Source organism: Orcinus orca, chromosome 1, assembly GCF_937001465.1.
Source record: "Orcinus orca chromosome 1, mOrcOrc1.1, whole genome shotgun sequence".
NCBI lineage: Eukaryota > Metazoa > Chordata > Mammalia > Artiodactyla > Delphinidae > Orcinus > Orcinus orca.
Window position 1 is genome coordinate 52,336,918 of NC_064559.1, and position 14,238 is coordinate 52,351,155.

Here is a 14,238-nt window from a genome sequence, read left to right on the forward strand (position 1 = left end):
TTATATAATCAGCAAACAGAAGTCAAATCTAAAAATAGTATTCAAGATCTAGGACAAGAGATGGAGACAAAAAGTCAGGAAGAAGATGAAATTTTCAGGTAAAGAAATAATTCAACTATTAGAATAGTGGTATTTGCTTTCTACAGGAAGCCTTCCAACATAACCCATCCTGTAGAGAGATTTATAAGAAACGAAGAATCCCCCCTGAATGTCATCAGGAAGAAACGAAGAGTATAGCCAACGTAAAATGAGCTATCAACTTGACAATTGTAACATGCTAAAAATTCCTGTTCAGATGAAAAAAGAATGTGTAATAGTAGGAAAAAATGTAAAAAGAGGAATCTAAAAGGTAATTGTCTAGACTCAAAACTTTTATCTAGTTAAAACAGAAAGGTTCTTAGAGTGGAAAGGGTCAATCTATCTGACTGACACCAAGCAATCTCTTAGCTAATATTTATTCCCAAGATGACTCTATCTACCAGGCATGGTGAGGTGGGAGGTGGGGTGTGGAGAGAGAAGAATTAGGGCTGTATAGATGATCGGTCCTGTTGTCTTGCTAGGTAATTTAATAAATTCTCATCCTGATGCATCTCTTGCCCACTTAGTAAATTCTCCTCAGCCTCTGTATCCTGATTAAATTTCTCATCCTGCAAAGGATGTCCTAGGGAGGACGAGTCCCAATACCTACTGTAACCCAGGAGACCCCTCCAAAAAGAACAAGATCTCTCTCATGTTCATTATTGCACTTGGCATCTGGGCTCCTTTGTGCACCAGATTAACCCATTTTGTAACGTGCTTAATAGAACTTCTGGAAACCATTGTGATGCTTTCTCCATGGCACTTTCTACTTTGCATTTTGTTAATACGTAACTTATTACAGACCTTAAGCTCCTTGAGGATAAGAGCTTCTTCAGATTTGTAGTCCTTTGTTACCACTATCCCAGTGTCTTGCACAGAGAAGGTTATCATTAAATATTTAACGTATCAAGATTAACAATATTGATAATGGACAAGTCACTTTTCCAGAATCCTTGAATGAAAATGTTTGTAGTGGTAAGCCAAAACCTCCTTCAAAATCTACGTCATAGCTTACTTTCTCTTCTTTCCTTAATTCTTTACTGAGTTTTTATTAGTGATACAACAGTGTATACCTTGATGACATGAGGTGTTTTTATGTTGTATCAGTTCCTAAGACACATTATTAGCAGGTGCTTTCTCATCCCAACTAGCTTCTAAGTTCCTTCAAAGTGGGGACCATACCTTCAGTCTAATCACACCATTCATAACTACTCGGCACCCAGAATTGAGTACTGTTGACCACGTGTCTTCCATGGATCAGGTGCTTTCTAAGCGCTTCATGCGTATTTAATCTTTTAACCCTTGTGGCAGCTAGTTCAGGGTTACACAGATGGGAAGTGGCAGCACCAGGATTTGATTCAAGGCAGTCTTGCTTCAGGCACATGGTCCTGACCACTCTACTTACTGCCTCCTAGATAGAAAACATTATTGTGGCTTCCTAAACAATGGGTTTAATCTAAAATATTTATTAAAGGCATGATTTTTGGTCAACAATGGTTTGTGATATAGTCAGGTAGAAGAAATTTTTCTCCTCTATTTGTTGTATTGTTTGTATTACTAAAATATCTCCCTTACTCCTATAATTCGATTTTGTTGTTCTCAGAACTCTCTCACCACCACCAAGTTATCCACAGCACTACAACTTCTTTATAGTTTGGTCATGTCTGACACTAGTGTATCTCTCAGAACACCAAACCCAAAGTCCCTAGCTGCTGCTACCTCACATAGTACAGCAACCTCAGACCCACCTGAGGGCAAGTCTCAGCTCTGCTCCTGACCAACTAGGGGACCTCAGACAAGTAGTTGAAATTCCCTCCGCTTCAGCTCTTCATCAGAAAAACAGGGATAATAAAATCTCCATGTGAGGTTCAGAGATGATATAGGTTAGGGGACTAAGACAGCATCTGGCACATAGTAAATGCTCAATTATTAGTAGTGGTTATTATTTTCTTAGCCATTCACCTATCTCTTGTTGCATGAGTAAATCAACACAGAGGTATTCTTAAAGATTTGCCCTCTCACTATTGCTTATTGGTGCTGTTACTTTTTCATTGTGCTGGTGTTAGTATTGATCAGATTATAAGTCTCACTGATGCTTGATCATTGCTCTAGCTCCCCGTCACACAAGAAAATTTGCTGTGAGTTGGCTGGTCATTTCACCTCCCTTGGTTAGCTCCACAGCAGTCAAGTAGAGAGAACAATGACATCATTGACCTTGGGACATTTCTTGCAAGTAAAGAATAAATAAAAACTTCCCTATCACTCTCCTAATGCAAAGATGTTTACAGCTGGGTCTCATAGGTGCTAAACATTCCTGGAAGTTCATGGCAGATTGTACAAGTTGATCTTTATCAATGAGGAATTATTATGATCCAGATTGTTGCAGTACCCAAAAGGAAAAAGAAAAGAAGTGATTGATGCTTACCACGGTCTAGTCTAAAATCAGGCAGTGTAGCATAATTGAATCTTGCGTTTGGAAGACTTGGGGATTTCCTCATTTTCCTCCCCTCTTCCACTTCCTCCAACCGGATATTTGGATTCCTCTGTGAAGATTGGCAGGTGGTCATTCAGCCTCTGCTGGAGAGATGGAGACCTGGGGATTGGGCTCTAGAACTAGCTGTGTCACTAGCCCAGACAACTCAACAACTGCAAGCACCAGTTTCTTCTATTGTGAGACACCGGCTGTCTATCTGACCTGCCCAGCTGAAAACTCCCCCACCGACCCCAGCAAACAGGCAGGCCACAACTTACAAATGGATCCTGTTCCAAAAGATCATTGAAGCCTTTTATTTGGAACTCAGAAAATATTTCCTGTTGAAAGAGTATAAATGATGGTTGGGATCTCAGGTTTGTCCACAGCACTCTATTTCGTTTATAATGCAGTTAAATTATGATACTAGTCCAAGGGTAAGAGGGAGGAAAAGAATTTCTGCCCCCTTTTCTGGATGCAAGTCAACACTAGACAAAGCTTTGAAATGTGTGCTACTTACTTTAAAACCCTCTCACTTCCTTTCCTTTTCCTCTCTTCCATTTTGTAATGTCCCTTACTCTGGGCCCAGAGACTTCACGTGTGGCATCCCATTCAGGTTCACTTCACTCTCCAAAGCCCTTAACTATTTTTATCCTCCCCATTCCTATCCATCTCTTTCCGGATTCCTCTCCCACCCCATCCCCTATCTCCAATTCCTCTAGTCCCAGATCCCCCATCTTGTCCTCCCTTCAAACTTCCACTCCCTCAGTGAAGCAGTCCTCAGATTAGTGAGAAGGAAATCCGATTTAAATGATATATGAACACCTAAGCACAATAAGAGTTGACACTTAAGTAGTGCTTCCTGTGTGTCTGGCACTATTCTAGGCATGAATTAACTCTTTAGATCCTCAATAATCCCGGGAGGGAGGTGCTATATTATTTGCTTTCCACAAATGAGGAAACTGAGACAGAGAGAGGTTAGGTGACTTGTCCAGAGTCACTACGCTACAGTCAGTGATGGAGTTGGGTTCTGAATCCAGGCAGCCTAACACTGAAGACTGTGCTCTCACACTAAACTTCCCAGCGAGATTTGTCTCTTTAGTATGGCATGTTTCTTTCTTCTTTTTTTTGGGGGGGGGGGCAGGCTTCTTTTTTTATTTTATAAATTTACTTATTTATTTATTTGGCTGCATTGGGTCTTTGTTGCTGTGTGCGGGCTTTCTCTAGTTGCGGCAGCAGGGGCAACTCTTCGTCGTGGTGCGCAGGCTTCTCATTGCGGTGGCTTCTCTTGTTGCGGAGCACGGGCTCTACATGCGCGGGCTTCAGTAGTTGTGGCTCGTGGGCTCTAGAGCGCAGGCTCAGTAGTTGTGGCTCACTGGCTTAGCTGCCCCGCGGCATGTGGGATCTTCCGGGACCAGGGCTCGAACCCATGTCCCCTGCATTGGCAGGTGGATTCTTAACCATTGTGCCACCAGGGAAGTCCCTTGGCAGGCTTCTTAACCCAAATGAATCTTCACGTTTCAGGCAGCATAACAGACAGGTGAAAATATTCCAGTAGTGTTGGAGAGGATTTTCTGTGATAGGGGGCCACAGAACCAGGGTGGCAAAAAAAAAAAAAAAAAAAAAGCTTTGCAGGGCCCAAGTAGATGATGAAATGAATGAAATGGTGGCTTCACAATAGCAGCTTAGGTTGTATGCTTTCCTCACAGGCACAACCTGTAGGAACCTTCTACCCATCCATAGAAAAAACGCTGGCTCCTGTTTCTCTTGGTTCTCCTGTTCCACCTTACTCTTCCTAGAATTGTACAGATAACGAAACAAAGAATGGTTGACATTTCTCATAACACAATTCTAAGAAAGATGATAGTGTCTTGCGATGATAAATGGCAATCAGCCCTGGTCCCTGATGTGTGAAGCCCTCCCTGGAAAGCCCGTACCCCTGTGGAGGGGCAGCACTTCTCAGCCCCAGGTGTTGTTTAGTCTGCAGGCAGGCAGACAGTGTGACTCCAGAGCCTAGGCTCTCAACTGCTTGTTATACTGCCTGGGTACAAGTGACACCTGGACCACATTTTTAACATACTTCATTGTAATATACTCACTTTCATGGTGAATGTTTGCATATATGAATAAATTAGAAAGATGTCTGTACTTACCAGGACTCCTCCAGTTGTAAGTGCTATAAACTCAACTCGAATTATCTTTAAAACACACCCACATGTGTGGGAGTGTGAGGACATGATGTCAGACAGGAATTAAATGTAGGGGCCAAGCTATATAATCAGGCCCCCTTCCTCCATTTCCCAGATCTTGTTTTATTGGTTTGTTGAACTCATCTACTTCTACAGATGAGAAGATAGCACTCCAGATGCACACCCTTCCAGCCCCATAGGTCTAGAAATGCATGTTTCCCCTCCAGCTCTGGCTGAAAAGTCCCAGGAGAGGTTCATCTTGGTTGTGTGTCTACCCCTGAACCAATCACTTTACCTGGAAAGTTGGATCACTCTGATTAGCCAGGGCTTGTTTACTTACTTGTCACCATGATAGGGGACAGTGGGTGGCAGATGACAGCCCCCCACCAAGCTCTAATAAAGTGCAAAGGGACAGTTCTCCAAATAAAGAATGGCTCTGAGCAATCAAAAACTATAGCTGTTCACTATAATGTTTGAGTTATCTTTCTAGCATGAAAATTAGGGAAATTAAAGAGAAAAAATAGCTTATGTTAGATAACTCAAAAAATCAGAACTAGCTTTAGGACACTTTGTCTACATAATGTGTGCCTTCTTGATTATGATAAATGTCTAAATAGGGAATTCCCTGGTGGTCCAGTGGTTAATGATTAGTATAATCAAGCATAACTGATGACAATTAACACTTAATCATAAAATATGTATTAGACCTTGTTCTAGGATACTCTTGATCAAATTCTTCTTTATACGTCTAAAGTTACCATGACACATTTCTCATACTTCTCTCTTTTTGGAGAAAAATGTAGAAATAACTAAAATAACTCTAATTTACCATTCTCAAGTAAAATTTCAAAAAGGTAAATTTCAAAATATTGCAGTAACTGAACATGTCATACTTATATGTTATGAAAAATGCCTCTCTTCTAACTCGTGCTAGTTACCTGTTTACTGTTACAAGAAGAGAGAAAGATCTGGCCATTAGGTCATTTGAACCTACCTCCAAATGAAGTATAGTAGAATTATGACTTGCTTCTCTATAGCCAATCATTCTTGCCCCAAGTAAAAGGTCCTTACTTCCTGTCCGTTTGAAGCAGATAACTATTTGTGGGCAAAACCTCTTACCTCTGCCTGAATCCCTTTCCAAAAGTAAATGTGGTACATCCAGGTCTGTTTGCATTTGTGTGTGTGTGTGTGTGTGTGTGTGTGTGTGTGTGAGACAGAGAGATTGATTGATCCTCTGAAACCATTGTGACATTGGAGAATTTGTTTAGACCTCTTCTGTGACTGATTACACCACCTGCAATGACAATTGGTTTCAGGGAACCCTCTTTAATGATTAATGAAAGCATTCCTGCCTTTTTGTGTCCTACACGTATTTCTGTTAAGGGTGAAGCTTCAAGTTAGGAACAGTGTTGATCTCATATTGGGATGGCCTAAATTCAGAACATCTGAAGCAGTATAGGTAAGTCATTCTTATTCTTTTAAATGAAACGATGTTTTAAAGTATAAACATTTTAAGACATTTAATAAAACTGATGGGTAAAAATTATATGTGATTTATTTTTAAATTGGCATGCTTTATTCAAGAAGCACACAAATGTATTTCAAATAGTATAGAATCATACCCAAATATATATCAAATATGATATATTCAAGACATGCCATAAACATTCCAATTTTAGTCAATCCTCCTTATTTTAGTTTATAAAATATTTAGTATATTCTTTCTTATTAGGAAGAAATGAACTTATATGACCTATGATGAAAATCATACATGTTAAGCACGTGCAAGGGAACACATATTTTCCAAAATTCTTATATAATGTGCACAGCTACGAGGTTTGAATATCACTGCTCTACAGAATAAAATCTCAACTCCTTAGTATCACTTTTAAAACCTTTCACAATCTGATCCCCAACTATCTCTCCAATTTCAATTCTTGGCTATATCTTGGTGTGAGTTTTTAAGACTCCTAAGCAGGATAAATAATTTTTTTTTGCAGAATGCGGGCCTCTCACTGCTGTGGCCTCTCCCGTTGCGGAGCACAGGCTCCGGACGCATAGGCTCAGCGGCCATGGCTCACAGGCCCAGCCGCTCAGCGGCATGTGGGATCCTCCCAGACCGGGGCACGAACCCGTGTCCCCTGCATCGGCAGGCGGACTCTCAACCACTGTGCCACCAGGGAAGACCAGGATAAATAATTTTTAAAACTCATACTTAGACATATAATGTGACTGCAGAACAGCAAAGTGAAAGAGAAGATCTTAAAAGAAGATGGAGAGAAAAAAATATATTACTTTCAAAAGAATGGAAATTAGATTTAACTGTAGAAGTGGAAGTCAGAAAAGTGGTAAAGTAATATCTTTAATGGGCTGAGAGAAAAAAAAAAACCTAAAATTGTATAGCGGGCAAAAAGTATCTTTCAAGAATTGAGAGTTTGCCACTTTATTGAAGGAAATTCTGAAGAACATACTTCAAGCAGAAGTAACATAATCCCCAATGGAAAGTCTGAGATGCAAGGAGAAATTAAGAGCAAAAAAAAAGTGGTAAATGCTTGAGTAAATATAAACAAATCTAAACTACATAAAACAATAACAACACCTTGCTAGGTTAAAAATCAGTATAGACTAAAAGCACTTCTACAATAGCATATAAGTCCAGGAGAGATTAGAAATAGAAGATTCTTATGTTATTGAAAGTGAAAGTGTCAATAAGTGTTATACTTTGACAAGTTAAGCGATCAAGGAAGTCAGGTTCTCCTCCTGGAAAGGCCAGCCAGAGAGAGAAACCCTAGAAAGACCAGGAGGAGAGAAAGGCCCCAGTTTTCCAGCCATCTTGGATCTTGTCCAGATTGCAGCCAGCCCTGCTGATACTACCTAGAACAGAAAGACAAGCCATCCCAGTGGAGCCCCACAGTCAACACACAGAATCATGAAAAATAATAAAATTCTTGTCATTTTAAACCATTGTGTTTTGGGGTTGTTTGTTACACAGTAATAAACACCTGATATAGTACACTAACAAAAAAACCTACAGCAATCATCATAATTAATGGGGACATACTGAAAACATTCTCTTTATTTTTTTTTAACATCTTTATTGGAGTATAATTGCTTTACATTGCTGTGTTAGTTTCTGCCGCATAACAAAGTGAATCAGCTATACGTATACATATATCTCCATATCCCCTCCCTCTTAAGCCTCCCTCCCACCCTCCCTATCCCACCCCTCTAGGTCATCACAAAGCATCAAGTTGATCTCCCCGGTGCAATGCAGTTGCTTCCCACTAGCTATCTATTTTACGTTTGGTAGTGTATATATGTCCATGCTACTCTCTCACTTCATCCCAGCTTACCCTTCTCCCTCCCCATGTCCTCAAGTCTATTCTCTACATCTGCGTCTTTATTCCTGTCCTGCCATTAGGTTCTTCAGAACCATTTTTTTTTTTTAAGATTCCATATATATGTGTTAGCATATGGTATTTGTCTTTCTCCTTCTGACTTACTTCACTCTGTGTGACAGACTCTAGGTTCATCCACCTCACTACAAATAACTCAATTTCATTTCTTTTTATGGCTGAGTAATATTCCATTGTATACATGTGCCACATCTTCTTTATCCATTCATCTATCGATGGACACTTAGGTTGCTTCTGTGTCCTGGCTATTGTAAATAGTGCTGTAATGAACATTGTGGTACATGACGCTTTTTGAATTATGGTTTTCTCATGGTATATGAAAGCATTCTCTTTAAAATAGAGACAAGATCAGGGGTGCATCTATCCCCAGCTCTGTTTAACATCATACAGGAGATCCTGACAAGAACAAGAAGGTAAGAAGGAAGTTAAAGTATAAAGATTGGAAAGAAACTAACCAGTAAATATTACAAAGAATCTACGCAAAAATTAATAATTAATTAATTAGTTAACAAGAGTATTTAACAAGGCTGATGGCTAAAAAATGGTGTTACTATATGCCAGCAACAGTTAGAAAATGTAAAATTTTAAAGTTACCTTTTATAATAGCATAAAAAATAAAGCTCATAGAAATAAATGTAACAAAAGAAGTACATGACAAATGTCAAAAAAATTGTTTTCAAATTTATTGAGTCATTAAAGATGACCTAAATAAATAGAGAGATATTCCATTTTATGTCTTATAAGTCTTAATTTCATAAGCATGTAAATTCTACCCAGATTGGTCTATAAATTCAATGCAATTTCAATAAAAATTACAACACATTAAAATTTTTTTTTGCAATTTGATAAGCTAATTAAAAAATACATATGTGAAACAAGAGGCCAAGAATATCTTGAAGAAAAGCAAGGTTGGGGGTGGGTCTGGGGTAACTGTCTTACAAGATATTGAGACTTAACCATAAAACTGTAAGATCAAGAGTGTAGTGTTAGTTCAGGAATAGCCAAAATGATGAATAAAACAGAATAAAGAACCAATAAACAGACCCACAAGGATGTGGAAAGTTAAATTAGGTCTGTATTATCAGCACAGGTCATGGGGAAAGGATCAACAAATAGTGCTGGGACAATGCTATATCCATAGGGAAATAATTAATTTGGACCTCTATCTTATACCATACCCCCAAATCAATTTCAAATGGATTAAATACATAAAAGTATAAGGTAAAACTATAAAACTTTTAGATAATAACACAGGATAATATCTTCATGATCTCAGGGTAGGGAAAGATTTCTTGAACAAGATTTTTAAAACATAAGCCCAAAAGAGAAAGATTAATATATTTAACTGCATTAAACAGACAAACAAAACCTGCTCATTAAAGACAAGCCATGAACTTGGAGAAGATATTTGTAAAACATAATTGACAAATAATTTATAACCAGATATAAAAGAACTCCTACAAAGCAAACAAGAAACACACAGCTCAATAGAAAAATGAGGAAAATATATTTTAATGTTCTCGTCGCAAAAGAAACGTGGTGCTCAATAAACATATAAAAAGATGTTCAGCCTCATTAGTAATTAGGAAGATGCAAATTAAGATCATAATGTGACACAACTGTATAACCAGATTGGCTAAAACTAAAAAATCTGACAATATCAAGTGTTGACAAGTGGCTTGAGCGATGAGAAGAAACTCTCATACACAGCTGATAAGCATGTAAATCAGCACGATAATTTTTGAAAACTATTTTTAGTATTATCTAATAAATTTGAAGAGGCACACAGCCAATAAACAATTCCACTGCTAGATTATACCTTAGAGAAACTTACATGTGTGTAGCTTGAGTCTTGTATAAGAATGATCTGTGTAGCATGATTTGCAAAAACCCAACCTGGAAACAATCTAAATATATATGAATAGTAAAATGGATAAGTAGTGGTATATTTCAAACAACAAAACAGCATACAGCTGTTAATGATTTACAAATATATTGGTGAATCTTAGGAACATAATGTTTAATAAAAAGTACAAGTCACAGATGGATACCTATTGTATGATTCCATTTATATAAAGATAAAACACATGCAAACCAAGCAATATAGTGTTTAGGGATAATGAACCCTTGTGATAAAACTATAAAGGAAAGCAAAGAATGCTGTTTACAAAATTATAGTCCTTACCTTTGAGGAGGAAGGGAAGAGGATTATGTGGGGAGAGGTTCACAGGTTAATTTGTTTTCTTAAACTTGAAGATTGAGTACTTGACATATATCTATAATTTATTATTCTTTTCAGTCTACTCAATATTTAGCAAAGATTTCATCAAGTGTTCAAAAACCCTCACGTTTAATCAGGATGACCTCAGGGAGGCACGACTGAAATGCCATTGTAACTCACAAAGTCTAAACTAACCAATCGTGGTGGACTTTGCAAAAAGAAGGCCTTGGAAATGCAACAATCTGTTCAGCTTCTCTGAAAGGAAATGGAGAGCAAGAATCTATCAGTGTCCGGGGCTTCCCTGGTGGCGCAGTGGTTGAGGGTCTGCCTGCCCATGCAGAGGACGCGGGTTTGTGCCCTGGTCTGGGAGAATCCCACATGCCGCGGAGCGGCTGGGCCCGTGAGCCATGGCCGCTGAGCCTGCGCGTCCGGAGCCTGTGCTCCGCAGCGGGAGAGGCCACAGCAGTGAGAGGCCCGTGTACCGCGAAAAAAAAAAAAAGAATCTGTCAGTGTCTGCCAAATCTTCCCTCCCCCGCCCCCCCATACACCTTTTCCCATTCACTTCCATCCCCTTAATATTCTCACTCCTCCATCGCCACTGTATTCAGTTCATATTAATTTGTATTCTCAATATTTTTCATTTCCCCCCCTTTTGAGCAGATTCCCAGGCCCCTTCATGTTTCCTTGTCCTGGGGATTTTTGCCAGACAAAATTTACCAGACAGCATGAAGTCTAAGGCTCCTCCTGGGGTTTGTAAAAATCTCAAGTCCCTTGAAGAGGATGTGTCAGATGTTCTGGAGGAAAAGGGCAGGGCACAGCAGACCGGAGAGGGGAGCCAGGAGGTCCTCAGCACCATGGATTACCTTCTGTCTATATGTTTCAAACCTTCTTGCTCTTCTACTTGCCATGTACTTTTTTTTTTTTTTTTTTTTTGCGGTACGCGGGCCTCTCACTGTTGTGGCCTCTCCCGTTGCGGAGCACAGGCTCCGGACACACAGGCTCAGCGGCCATGGCTCACAGGCCCAGCCGCTCCGCGGCATGTGGGATCCTCCCGGACCGGGGCACGAACTCGTGTCCCCTGCATCGGCAGGTGGACTCTCAGCCACTGCGCCACCAGGGAAGCCCTGCCATGTACTTTTGATGCAATGGGACATACTCATATTATAATGTGACTTCTGGCCCAGGACCTTCATGTCTCCTTGCTGGGCAAGCTGGCTCAGTAAGCTGTAGAAGCATTCCTAGCAGCTGTTCTGACACTGGAAAACCAGCAATGACTTAACTATTTACAGAAGTGATTGTAAGCCACTAAACCCAAACAAAATGCATCCCCAGCTCGACTTCTCTTTTATCAGACCCCAAAAATGCCTGAACCATTCCAACGCCACCTTACTCAAGGGGAAGTGTGACTGAAGAGTAGTAGGAGTGCCAAGAGGTGGAAGTCTTAACTGATTGCATTTAAATTAGCTACTTTTGTTGCAAAAACATAGGAATGTATGAACATATTAGGAAGGCCCCTCCCATGGTCTTGAGACCCAAGTGAGGGACCATGAAACTTAAACTTTAATAGCTTCAGTATATCTGCTGGGGGGCTTGAGGGATGTTTGCTGAGTGAGTAAGTGAGCCAAATATGAGACACTTGCATTCTAGGAATCTCTTTTGCAGAGTAGGAATTTTCTATCTTACCCTGTCTATCAGGGTCTAGATATGTTATCTTTTACTAACGCCATACTCATCAAATCTTCTGACAAAAAAATTTATCCCCAGGTACCTTACATGGGGGAGGTGGTGTATACACAGCAGACCTGAGTGAAAGTACGTTTCCCAGTGCAAACAGACAAATTGTTCATCTGGGTAGAAATCCGTCTCTTGGGAGTTTGATTTGTGTAGCTGGGTCCTGAGAAACTGACACCTCAGAGTCCCTGACGGAATTCAGTTTCAGAACATGGAAATATGGCACCCACTGGACCCCAACTCGCAAAGCCTCATTGGCCTTTCTCAGGGAGAAGCACCTAATTCAACAAGCATACCTCAAAACTGTCACGCTGATGACTCAAAATAACTCTCAAATTGGGTGAGAATTATAGATTAACTGGATATACACAGGTGAGATTAAAAAGGGGGGATTGCCTTTTTCCCACTGCCTTTCTACACTTAAAAAAATTAATACTTGTCTTCATAATAACTTAAAATGAGAAAGAAAGGTTACTTGCCAGTATGTGGGATTAGGAAAGATTTTTTTGCAGCTGTGAAACAAGCAGTTCTTAAACCCTCTAGGGCAAAGGCAGCTAAAAGCAGAAACCCCTTAGCAGTTGCTCTAAAATTGCCCAGGGACACATTGGGTATTGCTTCAAGATCGTGACCAGATTCTTCACTCCTTCAAGTTTCAGGTGATTTGAGGGGAAGAGGAAAGGACTGAAGTGACATTAACCATTTACCAACTGAACCCATTCTTATATTTTAAGATTTTTAGGGCTGGAAGCAGGCAGATCATTGCACCTAGTCCCCTTATTGTACAGATGGGGAACCCAGGACCAAGGGAAGTTACTCCTGCAAGGTTACATGGTCAGTGGTAGATGTGGGGACTCTGGAATAGGTTTAGGATACTATTTTTAGGCTTAAGAAATTCAGAATTGAGTGTCACAGAGGCTGTAAAGGAAGATATATCATGAGCCAACCGCTGTCCCAGATTGTTTGCTGAAGGGGAGTCAGATCCCCACCACTTCAGCCAAATTAACAGCTGGTAACAGTTGGAGGCAACTGTCATTTCTTAGAATTTTGAGCTCGCAAAAATCTCGCAATTAATGATATTAGGGAAGGGTTGCTCCTGGTCCCATCCATCATTCATCAGAAGGTGCCTGGGACCACCAGCTGTCACATACAAACTAACTTTTAGCCAGAGCAGAAATTGGAGTTGGAAAGAGGATAAAACCAATATCCACCAGTGGGAAGCTGGCATTTGAAGAAGGTCCCCGGGGAAGGTCGACCTGGTCTTCTTCAAAAACATACAGGAAAGAAATTGAGGGAAGCATGGCAAAACAAGATAAAAAGTCTCAGACACATATCACTAGGGGAAAATGTGACCGTAAAAGAAAATGATAATAGAATACCTCTGGAAAGATAAATAAAGAACTGATAATTGCCTCCCAGGAGGGGAACCAAGTTTTGGGGCTTTAGGTGTAAGAGAGACATTTCTTTTTTCCTGTATAACCTTTTGTACATTTAGGTTTTGGAATCATGTGAATTTTTAATCTATGTTTTAAAACATTAGATTTTAAAAAAGAAAGTAACAAGGGACTCCTCCTTAAAATTATAGCAGCTTTTCAAAAATCCCTGTGAAACAAGGATGTGACTAGCTTAGTAAAATCCAGCCCTAACCAGGGCCTTTTGTGGCGATGCAGAGTGCGTGACCGAGCGTGTGCTGCCTCCAGCCTTGTCCAGGAGCAGCTGCGTCTGACTGTAGCATCACTTTCTAACATGAGGCCAATGCATGCTCCCATTCCTTTCTAGTATTACTTGCTATAACTACTAAATACCTCCCTGAAACCAAATATTTCCTTTTTTGGAGAAGGATTAAGTATAGGCAGAATGCTATTTTAACAGCTATCATCACGCTGTCTAATTCAATATAACAAAGTTCGCATCCTGGCCAACAGCCCATACGAGCATGGTTTTGCTCATATTTGTTGGTATATACGGAGGCAGCAGTAAGGATTTTATACATATACACATGCATATATGGTATATACTCTTTTTCTTTAAAACTTCTCTATATACATATGTCTATATATACATACATATATACTTTTTAAGAAAAAGATTTCAGAGACACAGCATTATAAGGAATCAGGTTTATAGAAAATGGTG

At 39.9% G+C, this 14,238-nt stretch overlaps 1 protein-coding gene across 4 annotated transcripts in view; it reads right to left on the reverse strand.

Moving 5' to 3' along the window:
• Positions 1-14,238, reverse strand: part of RALGPS2 (Ral GEF with PH domain and SH3 binding motif 2) — a 314,686-nt gene that overhangs the window by 175,949 nt on the left and 124,499 nt on the right. The window contains exons 5-6 of one of the 4 annotated variants that reach the window (XM_033428158.2): positions 2,830-2,889; positions 2,504-2,655 (exon numbers count right to left, since the gene is read on the reverse strand). The exons of 1 other annotated variant lie outside the window; for it this stretch is intronic. The gene's annotated coding sequence lies outside the window, so the exon portion shown is untranslated. Of the gene's footprint in view, positions 1-2,503; positions 2,656-2,829; positions 3,670-14,238 lie in introns of those variants that run through there. 2 more of the 4 variants (XM_049700964.1, XM_033428159.2) reach the window with 2 other exon arrangements.